The following is a 14,067-nucleotide window of genomic DNA, read 5'->3' as shown; positions in this document are numbered from 1 at the left end:
GTGCTCCGCGGCGGGAGAGGCCACAGCAGTGAGAGGCCCGCGTACCGCACAAAAAAAAAAAAAAAAAAAAAAGTGAAGGAGAAATAAAGACTTTCTCAGACAAATAAAAACTGAGGGAATTTGTTGCCAATAGACCTGCCTTGCAAGAAATGTTAAACGAAGTTCTTCAGGCAGAAGGGGAGAGGCAGCATGTGGAAAGGAGGGCCTCTGGAGTATGGAGTTCCTGAGTTTGGAGGCTATTAGCAAAAGATGGTGGATCGCTTGGCAAACAGTGAAGCAAATACTAGACATAAAAATATAGTAGAAAACTGTTTAGGAGCAGCTGGCCAACCCTTAACTATACCTGGAACGGGTTCTTATTGGAGAAGGAGTATTGACTAAGTTGTGCAGAAAAAATCCTAAAGTAAGGCAGTTTTTCTTCTTTAATGATATTCTTGTGTATGGCAATATTGCCATCCAGAAGAAAAAATATAACAATTAGCATATTATCCCCCTGGAAAACGTCACAATTGATTCTCTCACAGATGAGGGAGACTTGAGGAATGGATGGTGATCAAGACACCAACTAGATCATTTGCAGTTTATTCTGCCACTGCCGCTGAGAAATCAGAATGGATCACACAGATAAATGTGTTACTGATTTGCTCTCCAAAAGTGGGAAGACACCCAGTATGAACGTGTTGCTGTCTGGGTTCCTGACTCTGAGGCAACTGTATGTACGCGTTGTCAGACAGCAAAATTCACACCTGTTAATCGTCCTCACCACTGCCGCAAATGTGGTTTTGTTGTCTGTGGGCCCTGCTCTGAAAAGAGACTTCTTCCCAGCCAGTCCTCTAAGCCTGTGAGGATTTGTGACTTCTACTATGACCTGCTTTCTACTGGGGACATGGCCAGGTGCCAGCCTACTAGATCGGACTCTTAGAGTCAGTCACTGAAGTCTCCTTTAAATGATGTATCTGATGATGATGACGACGATGATAGCAGTGACTAAGGGAATATTTTGAAATATTTAATCGGATGTGACTATCTGAGAAATCAGCTCTGGGGGGAATGCGAAATCCTGAGCTTTCTGTCAGTTTTGCTCTAGCAATGAAGTTGCCTGAGAAACTTTTAACCTATGTGCCTCAATATATCCTATAGAAAGTAGGTCCTGTTACCATCCCCCAGCCCCAACTGCTGCTGCCACTCTCTTCTCACCTCCCCCAGCTCCCTATTCTTCTACAGGGATAGACTATTGCGAATATATCAGAAAAGTTTTTGGTTTCTTATTCTTGTTTTAATTCTACACTATTTTCTTGAATGGTTGGGAAAAGATGTTTATTTAACATACCATGTACTATACTGTTGTTTATATGTTCTGTAATATGGAAAAGCAAAGAATGATGGAAAAAGAGTATGATGTGGTTAGCTAATAATGTTACTAGCTTTTTTCTAACCATCCTATCTAAAGGTTAAGACACCAGTAACAGAAATACATGCTTTGGAAATACTTTGTTTGGCTTTTTCATACACCAGGTGGTGCCTTATCATAATACCACTGTTGCATGTAATAAGCCCCTACCTTCTCACTTTGCAGTTTGTTTTAAAAATACACTGGTGAGGGCTTCCCTGGTGGCGCAGTGGTTGAGAGTCCGCCTGCCGATGCAGGGGACACGGGTTCGTGCCCCGGTCTGGGAAGATCCCACATGCCGCGGAGCGGCTGGGCCCGTGAGCCATGGCCGCTGAGCCTGCGCGTCCGGAGCCTGTCCTCCGCAACGGGAGAGGCCACAACAGTGAGAGGCCCGCGTATCGCAACAAGAACAACAACAAAAATACACTGGTGTTCTTTGAGGTGTAAAACGAATGTTATAAATGGGTGTAATTAGAAAGTACTTCTCATTTGACAGCTACAAATAACTAAATTTAGAGGTTCTTTATTCCATATGAATAAATATTTTCCATAAAATAGTTGTGATTGCTGTATATTTTTACTTTTTGTAGGTACCAAATTATAATTGTCATTCTGGGGAATCTGGTTTGAAATTTATCAAATACAAATTGTCACTGCATTATTTCTACTTTTAGTGAGACATATTTTTAGGTGTAAATCATCTGCTTTAACATTGTTTCTAGAATGAAAAATCTTATACAACTTCTTGAAACTAACCAATCTCTTTTAAAAAATCTCATGCTAGAGCACAGATCTACTCAGGTTGAAGATTTGGAAGAAATAATGTATGAGAATGGTTAGGAGAGACCAGTTAAGTTTGACTAGACTTCATATTTGTGGAAGTATTTTCTATTTCAGTGTGAAACTATCTTGAATTTACAAATATAGTATTATATTTTATAAAGTTTTGTAAAGTCCCAAACAATATTTCTATTTTTTTTTTTTTTGCAGTACACAGGCCTCTCACTGTTGTGGCCTCTCCCGTTGCGGAGCACAGGCTCCGGACGTGCAGGCTCAGCGGCCATGGCTCACAGGCCTAGCCGCTCTGCAGCATGTGGGATCTTCCCAGACTGGGGCACGAACCCGTGCCCCCTGCATCGGCAGGCAGACTCCCAACCACTGCGCCACCAGGGAAGCCCCAATATTTCTATTTTTGTAAAACAATTGTATGTTTAATCTGTTTCTGAAATCATTTTGCAAACTATGGAAACAGAGTAGCAATTGATCTTTCTAAATTGTGAACTTTATTGAGTCAGTCTAGATTACTTTTAAGAAGAGGTAATTTTTCAGTCTTTGCTTTTGAAGCAGCCATTAGGTTGAAAGTATATTTATCATATAAAACTTGATGCATTTTGCGCTACTCTCTCCATTTGTATGCTGCAAATAACGGTAGTCTTTCAAATATGAAAAATCAGTCTGAAGTTTGTTTTAAATTCTAAATTCTTTTGTTTTAAAATCTTTAAATCTGGATATATTGCAAATGTCATGAGAGGTTTGATTTAGTAACTTGTGATGGAGGATTCTTTGGTTTGGTTAAGGCACTAACTTTACTTTTTTTTTTTTTAAACTTTACTTTTAAATTGTGAAAGCACCTGAGATATATAGATCTCCCTGTAGGAAATGTGAAAGAAAGGCACAACAGGTTTTTTTGTTTGTTTTAATATCATATGGACTTATGTTTCTAAGCAATATTTACATATAATCAATAAACATATCCAAAAAGGACCATGAAATCTGAGAAGTGCTAATGGAGACTTGCTGGTACATAGGAACCTGGCAAATTCAGGAACCAAGGGGAAATGTTCTGAGAAAACATTTATGTTTGCAACCTCTATTGACTCTGTTTTTACAATAAAAAATATTTTATAACTTAAAAAATAAAGTTCTTCAGAAAGAAGGAAAATGATATCAGTCAAAAACTCAGATCTACATAAAGAAAGGAAGAGCATCAGAGAAGGAATAAGTGATGCTAAAATAAAAACTTTTAGTTTTTAAATTCTTACTTGATCTAACAGATAACAATTTTTCAAAATAATAATAGCAACAATGTTTTCAATTATTATGCTTATATATATGTATAGAAAATATATGCTTATGTATAAGTGAAATGAATGACTACAACAATATAAGGACTGGGACAGAGGAACTAGGAGTATTTTGTTATTACAAGGTACTTGCACTACCCATGAAGTATTAGAGTGTTATTTGAAAGTGGACTTGGATTAGTTGTAAATGTATATTGCAAACTCTAGGGCAACCACTAAAATAAGAAAAGAGGAGGAGGAGGAGGAGGGGATGAGGAGGGGGATGAGGGGGAAGAGAACGAGGGGGAGAGGAAGGGGGAGAAGGAGAAGAACTGATATGCTAAGAAAAGAGAGAAAATGGAATCATATAAAATGTTCAATTAAAACCACAAAAGGGGGAAAGAATGTGGAAGACAAAAATAGGAACAGAGAACAAGGGCATCAAATGGAAAACAATAGCAAAAAAGGTACTCATTAATCCAACTATGCTGATAATCAATTTAAATGTCAATGGTCTAAATACACCAATTAGAAGACAGGGATTGTCAGAATGGATCACAAAACAAGACCCAGTACATATCATCTACAAGAAACACACTTTAAATATAAGACACATATAGATTAAAATTAAAGTTATGGAGAAAGATATACCATGTTAACACTAATCAAAAGAAAGCAGGAGTAGCTATATTAATTTCTGACAGGGCAGACTTCAGAGCAAGGAAAGTTATCAGAGACATCAAAGGGCACACTGATAAAGGGGTCAATTCTCCAAGAAGACACTATAATCCTTAATGTGTATGCACCTAACAACAGAGCACCAAAATATGTAAGGCAAAAACAGCAAACTGCAAGGAGAAATAGATGAACCAACTATTATGGCTGAAGACTTTAACACCCCTCTATCAGGAATAGACAGATACAGAAGGCAGAAAATCAGTAAGGACATAGTTGAAGTCAACAGTCACATTAATCAACTAGATATTTATTGACTGCCTCATCCAGCAACAGCAGAACACACATTCTTCTCAAGCTCACATGGAACATCTACCAAGACAGAGCACAATCTGAGCCATAAAACACATCTTAACAATTTAAAAATAATAGAAATCATACAATGTCTGTTCTCAGACCACAGTGGAATTAAATCAGAAATCAATAACAGAAACGTATTTGGAAAAATCCCCAAATACTTGGAAATTAAATAACATACTTCTAAGTAACACATGGGTCAAAGAAGAAATCTCATGAGAAATTTTAAAATATTTTGAATTGATTGAAAATGAAAATACAACTTTTCATAATTAGTAGGATGCAGCAAAACCATCCTTGAAAGATACAATCTGCCAAAACTCACACATGTAATACAGTGTAAAAGATCTCTATCTATTAAAGAAATAAAATCAGTAATTAATAGCCTTCCAAAACAGACAGTACCAGGCTCAGATAGGTTCACTACTGAATTCCAGGACCACACACTTAAGGAAGAAATTATACCAATCCTCTACAATATCTTCTAGAAGATGGAAGCAAAGGAAACATTTCCTAACTCCTTTTATGAGACCAGCATTACCCTAACACCAAAACCAACAAAGCCATTACAAGAAAAGACAACTGCAGACCAATATCTCTCACAAATATAGATGTAGAAATCCTCAACAAAATACTATCAAATTGAATCCAACAATGTATAAAAAGAAATATATATCATGACAAAGTATGATTTATCTCAGGTATGCAAGGCTGGTTCAATATTTGAAAATCAGTTAATGTAATCCATCACATCAACAGGCTAAAGAAGAAAAATCACAAAGCCTATCAACGAAAAAAAAAAAGCATTTGACAAAACCCAACACCCATTCATAATAAAATCTCTCAGCAACAAAGAAATAGAGGGGAACTGCCTTAACTTGATAAAGAACATCTACAAAACCCTACAACAAACAACACGCTTAATGGTAAGAAACCAGAAGCTTTCTAGTTCCAAGAACAAGGCAAGGATGTCCCTTCTCACCGCTCCTTTTCAATATTGCATTGGAAGTACTAGCTAATGCAATAAGACAAGAAAAGGAGGTAAAAGGTATAGTGCGTAGAAAGGAAGAAATAAAACTGTCTTTGGTTGCAGATGACATGATTATCTGTGCAGAAAATCTGAAAGAACTGACCAAAAAACTGGAACTAATAAGTGATTATAGCAATGTTGTAGGATACAAGGCTAATATACAAAGCCAATCACCTTCCTATTTATCAATAATTATTAAGTGGAATTTAAAATTAAGAACATGATATCATTTGCATTATCACCTAAAAACTGAAATACTTAGGTATAAATCTAAGAAAATATGTACAAGACTGAGGAAAACTACAAAACTGATGAAAGAAACAAAACCAGAACTAAATACATGTAAAGATATTCCATGTTCATGGGTAGGAAGTCTCAATGTTGTAAGGAGGACAGTTCTTCCCAGTGTGATCTATAGATTCACTGAAATCTCAATCAAAATCCCAGGAAATTATTTTGTGGAGATTGACAAACTGATTCTAAAGTTCACATGGAGATGCAAAAGACCCAGAATAGCCAACACAATATTGAAGAAGTGTTGGACAACCAACACTACCTGACTTCAAGATTTACTGTAAAGCTATAGTAATCAAGGCAGTGTGTACTGGTGAAAGAATAGACAAACAGATCAATGGCACAGAATAGAGAGCCCAGAAACAGACCTCCATAAACATACAACTGATTTTCGACAAAGGAGCAAAGGCAATACAAGGGAGCAAAGATAGTCTTTTTCAACAAATAGTGCTGGAACAACTGGATATCTGATGAATAAAAAAAAAAAAAAAAAGAACCTAGACACAGATTTTACACCCTTCACAAAAATTAACTCTAAATGGGTCATAAACCTAAATATAAAACTCAAAACTATGAAACTCCTAGAAGATAACATAGGAGGAAATCTAGGTGCCCTTGGATATGGCGATGACTTTTTAAATATAACACAAAAGGCATGATTAATGAAAGAAATAATTGATAAGCTGGACTTCATTAAAATTAAAAATTTTTGCTCTGCAAAAGACACTGTCAAGAGAATGAGAAGGTAAGCCACAGACCGGGAGAAAATATTTGCACAAGACATATCTGATAACAGCTTACCCAAAATATGCAAGAACCCTTAAAACTCAACAATAAGAAAATGAACAACCCAATTAAAAAATAGGCAAAAGACTTGAGCGGAAACCTCACCAAAGATGTACAGATAGCATACAAGCATATGAGAAGATGCTCCACATCATATGGCATCAGGGAATTGCAGATTAAAACAAGATACCACTACACACGTTTTAGAATGGCCCAAATCTAAAACACTGACAACACCAAATGCTGGTGAGGATATGGAGCAACAGGAATTCTCATTCATTCCTAGTGGAAATGAAAAACGTCTTCCACTTTGGAAGACAGTTTGGTAGTTTCTTACAAAACTAAACATACTCTTAGCTTACAATCCAGCAATCACACTCCCGGTATTTACCCAAATTAGTTGAAAATGTATGTCTACACAAAAACCAGCACACGGATGTCTACAGCAGTTTTATTCATAGTTATGAAAATCTGGAAACAACTAAGATGTCCTTTAGTAATTGAACGGCTAAATAAACTGTGATAAGTTCATACAATGCAATATTATTCAACACTAAAAATACATTAGTTATTAACCCATGAAAAACATGGAGGAAACTTATGAACACTACTAAGTGAAAGAAGTCAATCTGAAAAGACTATATATTATATGATTCCAACTATGACTTTCTGGAAAAGCAGAACCACAGAGACAGTAAAAAGATCAGTGATTGCCTGGGGCTGGGGGGAGGCAAGGATGAATAGCCAAAGCACAGAGGATTTTTAGGGCAGTGAAACTATCCGTATGATAATATAATGGTGGATACAACACACTGTACATTTGTCCAAACCCACAGTATATCCAACACCAAGAGGGAACCCTAATATAAACTGAGGGATAATGATGTATCAATTTAAGTTCACTGATTGTAACAAATGTATCAGTCTGGTGGGGACGTTGATAGTGAGGGAGGCTGTCCATGGGTGGGGGTAGGAGGGTATATTGGAAATCTCTGTACTTGCTCCTCAATTTTGCTGTGAACCGAAAACTGCTCTAAAAGTTAAAGTCTATTAAAACACACACACACACACACACACACACACACACACAGTTTCTGGAGTGAAACCAGGCAGGATGGCCAGACCTCCTACTGGCCCTTCACGGCCTGGTCCCTGACCTAGAGGGAGGGACAGCACAGACTCCACTCCCCCTCCTTCCCAACCCAGGCTTGAAGAGTTCAAGTGAATTATGGAGCTGAAGATGCCCACAGAACCAAAGGCAGGGGTGTGGGGATGGGGGAGCATGTGCGCTGATGGGAGAGGACCTTTTCTCAGACATATAAACGAACGAGAAAGCTCCACCACAGCCTGGCCATGGTGCCAAATCCATTAACTGAGTTATTACTAACAATGCCTGAAAATCCTCAGAGCCTCCCAGACTGCAGGCAACAGCGCTCAGCTCTGAATCCTCTGTCCCACTTCCCTTAGCAACAGCTACCCTTTGACACACAGCCCACCTCACCTGCACCTGCCCACCAACTTCACGCAAGTCGTCTTCTGTCTCTTCTTGAGGTGACAGAAAGGACAAGAATGAAGCAACCAAATGAAGAGCGAGAATTTCTTAGCAGGGGCAGCTTATCTAGGTGATTTAGTCACTGGCGCCCCCTAGTGTTGTAACGCCAGACCTGTCCATCCTAATGAAACAATTAGCTCAGGTTGGCTGGTCAGCAAGATAGGATCGGTCTTCGGAGACTTTGTTTTTCATTTTTTTAAATTCTGTTATTTCCCTAGGAGAACTGTGTAGTTGTCCCAATAGGTTAAGTTAAAAAAAAATCCAATAACATGTCAGTTAAAATGGACCACATGAAAAAGCAACTTTGAAAAGTCTGGAAACAAGAGGGCAAAGTTGGCTGAGGGAGAGGAACTTGACATAATTTAGGCAGCCACAGTGGGGCTCCTGGAAGCTGTAAGGTGACACCCAGAGGCTGCAGATCAGCAAGAGAAAGTGGATGTGCCAGTTGGAATCAAAAGAAAGGGGAAGTCAGAAAGAGAAAAACAAATACCGTATGCTAACACATATATATGGAATCTAAGAAAAAAAAAAAGGTCACGAAGAACCTATGGGTAAGACGTGAATTAAGACACAGACCTACTAGAGAATGGACTTGAGCATATGGGGAGGGGGAAGGGTAAGCAGGGACAAAGTGAGAGAGTGGCATGGACATATATACACTACCAAATGTAAAATAGGTAGCTAGTGGGAAGCAGCCGCATAGCACAGGGAGATCAGCTCGGTGCTTTGTGACCACCTAGAGGGGTGGGATTGGGAGGGTGGGAGGGAGGGAGACGCAAGAGGAAGGAGATACGGGAACATATGTATATGTATAACGGATCCATTTTGTTATAAAGCAGAAACTAACACACCATTGTAAAGCGATTATACTCCAATAAAGATGTTTTAAAAAAAAAAAAAAAGAAAGGGGAAACGTTTGGGGCAGACAAACCAGCCAAATCACCCCCCTTCTGCACTCCTCTGCCCCATCCCGATTGGTGGGCACCCAGGCCCAGTGGCAAGGCTCCCAAACCCCTCATAGCTCGAGGCTGCCCTAAGGCTTCCCTCTCCAGGCAGCTTCATATTGTTCATTTTCAACTGTTCCACCTGGATGAACTGCACTGGGAAGAAACAGAGCTGCCCCGCTGGAGCTCTTCTAAAAGGAGGATCATTATAGTACTACCACCTAGTTTTTCATCACATATTTGTTGAGCTCGTACTCTGTGTTGGGTGGTACTGCAGCAGCAGTGTCATCCTCAGGACAGATGGGGGCTCCAGCACTCTGACCTTCATTTTGGTTTCCATGTTTCCACCCTTTTCATAGCTGAGATTAAAGCGAGGGTTGCAATGGGGCAAGTCAGGCTGTTGCGATTTCTCCCAAAGCAAGCGGATGACACTGTCGGAACAATCACAAAGGGAGATGGGCGGGCCTATGTGCCCTGCAGAAATCTCTTTACATGAGGGTTACTTGGCCCTGGAGGGTAAGCCAGAGCAGTGGTTTGATTTCGTGACAGATTAGTCAGCCACGCCACACTCAGAAGCAGAGCACACACAATTTTGAACAGGAAATTGTGTGCTTGTGCCATGGAGGTTGGCAGGGGTGGGAGAGTGACTGGTGCAGAGTCCTGGGCAGACGATGAGAACAGGAGGTTAGAGGGGAGCTCCTTGGGGGTTAAATTGGGCACCAACTGTCACCAGATAGAGACTGGGCACTGGAACCACCATTCAAAGCTTTCCAGAAGCAATGACTGGCCAATTGTCTGCTACCTGGCATTCCTCGGACGAAAACTCTGACTGAGTCTCCCACTGACCTTCCACTTACGATGCGGGGCATTTGTCATGATCCCCAGGCGTTGCCAGCTGCTACTGCAAGGATTCAGAATCAACCAAGGAGGCTCCTGTGGCATTTCAGTGCTGAGCAGGGAACTGCTTCTTCCTCCCCTGCCCTCTAGGTATAACCCGTTACCTACCTAGAACATCTTCCCCTGCCCTCCTTTCCTCCTCCCTCAAGGTGTAGCTCAAGCCCCATTCCCCCCAGAAAGCCTGTCCTGACCAAGTTCCTGTTGGCCTCTCTTGCCTTTGAACTGCTCACACGTATTTCTGATTCACTGCCTGAACTGTTGTCTACATTTAACTTATGTTTTAATGCCCAAGTAGAGGGCAAATTTCTAGAAAACTAAGGTGATGTTTTATCTCCAAGTTCTCCCTGATGCCTTGCACAAACCAGGATGCCATGCTTTTCAGTGTATTCTAACTCTGTGGAAATTAGTTAACACATAGGCAGCAAAAATGACCAGACCCCAGCAGATAATAGGTAACTGAAATCCTAAAGTCACTACATAGGCAGTTTCTGATCATGCAAAATTAAATGTCGAGGCACAAGAAGGTGAAGCAGGCAGGGAACATGACTTATGTAAAAACAAACAAGCAACAAACAGACGAAAAGTGTCCTTCTGTAATTCCCTCCTTATGTGGTTTGACCACAAAAGACAGGGCTTGAAGTTACTACAGGACTTCTACGAGCATTTCTTCATAATTATTCATACAAATGCATGAAGATGCATATATGAGGATGCCTGCAGCAGCATTAAATGGTGAGGACACTGTAAGTAAATGTCCATCAAGAAGGTAAGCTTTAAATAATGTATGGAATGTCCCATGATGTGGAATATTAAACAGCCAGTAAAAAGAATGATGTAACCTTATATATGCTGACTTGTAGGAAAAGCAAATTACAGAACAATGCATATAGCATGTAATTAACAAACATTTATTGGATGCTAATGTGCCCGGCACTGTTCTAGATGCTGGGGAAACAGCAGAGAACAAAACAGACCCAAAACACCTCTGCCCTCATGGACCTCATATTCTGATTAGGAGAGAAAGAAAGAAACATAAAATATAGGTAATTTAAGTTATTAGAAGGTGACAATTGTTGTAAAGAGGAAAAGAAAGCAGAGGAAGGTGAAGGAAGTTAAGAGACGGGAGCTTCAGTTTTTAAAAGGGTAGACCTCCCAGAGAAGGTGATCATATTTCTGTGTGTGTGTGTATATGGTGCAAAGGGGGGGGTGGGTGGCTTCTGAGTTGGCTTATAATAATCTCCACCTTCTGGTATCTGACCCTTCACACCATTCCCTCCCATTAAATGGGGAGCTGGACGTAGTGATTCTCTTTTAACGACCAGAAAATGTCAAAAGTGATGGGATGTCATTTTTGAGATTAGGTTACAAAACAGTACGGCTTCTGTTTTGGGCATCCCCTCTTGCTTTCTTGTTTGCCTCCTCTGAAGGAGACCAGCTTCCATGCTGTAAGTTGCCCTATGGAGAGGCCCATGTGGCAAAGAACTGATGTCTCTAGCCAACAGCAACATGAGTGAGCTTGGAAGGGATTCTCTTCCAGTTGAACCTTCAGATGAGACCAAAGCTCCACCTGTCAGCTTGATGCAAACTCATGGGAAAACCTAAGTCAGAAGCACTCAACTAAGCTGCATTCAGATTTTTAACCCAGAGAAACTCTGAGGTAATAAATATTGGTTGTTTTAAGCCACTAGGTTTTGGGATAATGTGTTATGCACCAACAGATGCCTATTACAGCGTATATGTGTGTACATAAGTATTCATGCAACAAATGCACACAGAAAGGCTTGAAAGGATCCATAGCAAATTGTTAGTAGCAGTTAAGGCTGGGGATGGATGTGGAAAAAGAACACAAAGGATTTTAATATTTTTTATACATATGCTTAAGACTTAAGTCTCGCTTGAATCTTTCCTAGTGAGAATTATTTATGTATTATTTGTGGCTTTGTTTGTTTGTCTTTTGGCCATGCTGCGCGGCATGAGGGATCTTAGTTCCCCGAGCAGGGATTGAACCCATGCCCCCTGCCATGGAAGTGCGGAGTCTTAACCACCGGACCGCCAGGGAAGTCCTTTGTGTTTTTTTAAAATTCTAAAAATACGAATAAAAGTTGAAGATATGACAAGGAACCTAGCTGTCAAAAAATAATAGTGAAGGGCTGATATTTTCAAAAATGATGAGAATAAAAATCCTTTTTCTTGTCTCTAATGTTTTTTAAATATCCAAAAAGGAAGGAAGGGAGGGAGGGAGGGAGGAAGGGAGAGAGAAGACCTTTCCTTCCTCCTATCTTTATGGCTCTTGCAGCCACTCCACGAGGTATATACAGCTAAGATCACTCTGTTTTCATTACTTTCATTATAATTCTCAGAAGGCAGGTGGGCAGTTGGGGTCACCTGGCCAATGGGCCCTGCCTGTAATTGCCCAGCCAGGCAGTGACAGGACAGAACCAGGACAGACCAGTTCCCTGGACTCCTAATCTGGGATCTTCACTGGCCACAGCTCTCTGCCTAAGGGGTTTCCCCCAAACAAGATGGCCTGTTCTTCATTACCCACGGGACAGTGACACTCTGCCCCTTAGCCCACAAAAGCAGGCTCGGATCACAGCTGTTACTAGGATAGGATCTGAGAGAGAGTCAGGAAGCCAGGAAGGAGATTCTTCAGGAATTTCCAGGCCAGAACTTTCCCAACTGTACCTATCCTCCACCTCGGTACAGAGCTGCAGTCAGAGGGGAGAGGCAGGAGTAGGGAGCCCACCGCAGATGGGGACCGGCAAACCAGGAGGGCACTGTGGATTGTGAGAAGAGGTCTGGATTTCTGTTAAATTGCCCCTTGGTGCCTGATGACTTCAGGGCGGCTGTGCTGGAGACATGAGTGTGAGCTCATGGGCAGAAGAGAGGCGGGCGGTGACCCACAGGACACGTGAGAACCCCACACCTTCTTTAGAGAAGGAAACACAAATCCTAAGGTATTGGGAGTCTTTACCTCCACACGGAAATAACTCCATGAGTCAATGGAAAAACAAAACACAGGTGCAAAAGGACCCTAGGGGGTTCACTGTGCAGGTGGTCACGTTGGGGAAGCAGCACAGTTCAAATAAAGTGAAGAACAAAAAGGGTTCAAATGCCTCAGTGACGCTAATATTTGAACGTCTGAAGCTAATTTCTGGACTAATAGTGGCTGAGGGCTCAGACAGACCCTCAACGAGCCTGGAGAGAGACACAGCAACTGTGCCAGCACTCAAATCATAAGACAAAAGACAGGAGGGAATTCCCTGGCAGTCCAGTAGTTAGGACTCCGTGCTTTCACTGCCGAGGGCGCAAGGTTCAATCCCTGGTCAGGGAATTAAGATCCCGCAAGCCACGTGGCACAGCTAAAAACAAAAACAAAACAAAAACAAAGGACAGGAATGAAATATTTTGCCTTATCACTTAGTGGTGGTGTTTTTCTGCCCTGATTAAGGACTCAGTTACCAAAAACAGCCCGTGAGCATCCTCCAAGCATCTGTCCCCTCTGGGCTCTGGGAGGGAGGTGGCAGCCTGGAGGACAGAGGTGCGCCCCACAGGCCCCTTGTTGTACCCCCTTTGCACACTGTTCTCCATTCTCCACCAGTAAAACAGGGGTAATTATGTTCCCTCTCCCTGGCTGACAGAGGGACAATCTCTGAAAGAGTATATGCACCACACTTGAACCCATGTGGCCCAGGCAATTTTAGGCTGAAGGGAGGGTGACCAGGACAGTCTCATGGATCCTTCCCTATAGACCCAGGCTCGAGAGAAACTGGTTTCACTAAAAATACCTAAACCGATATCGCCAGGAGCGGAACGGGCAACAGAGCTGACGCCAAAGACCAGCAGGCCAAGTGGCTGGTGTCCCACCACGACCAGGGGATAGGGGCTCCAGCCCAGGAGGCCAAGCCAGCCTGATCCAGCAGAGGTGAGAATCTGACGGAGTCTCCCCTAGCAGGAGAGGGCACGGAGCACGGGTCAGAGCCAGGGCAGGAGCCCGCTGCCTGGGTTTAACTCCAGCTCCATGGGGACTTGCTCTGGGACCCCGGGCAGGTAACTAAGTCTTGATTTCCTTTTCTTAG

At 41.5% G+C, this 14,067-nt stretch overlaps 1 protein-coding gene and 1 pseudogene across 4 annotated transcripts in view; one reads left to right on the top strand and one right to left on the bottom strand.

Moving 5' to 3' along the window:
• The window catches only part of PRKCE (protein kinase C epsilon), a 513,799-nt gene that overhangs the window by 168,420 nt on the left and 331,312 nt on the right, over nucleotides 1-14,067 (bottom strand). The window lies entirely within an intron of this gene.
• LOC116764151 lies at nucleotides 250-991 on the top strand (annotated as a pseudogene).

This window comes from Phocoena sinus, chromosome 13 (assembly GCF_008692025.1).
Source record: "Phocoena sinus isolate mPhoSin1 chromosome 13, mPhoSin1.pri, whole genome shotgun sequence".
Lineage (NCBI taxonomy): Eukaryota > Metazoa > Chordata > Mammalia > Artiodactyla > Phocoenidae > Phocoena > Phocoena sinus.
This window is presented reverse-complemented; position numbering and strand designations above follow the sequence as displayed.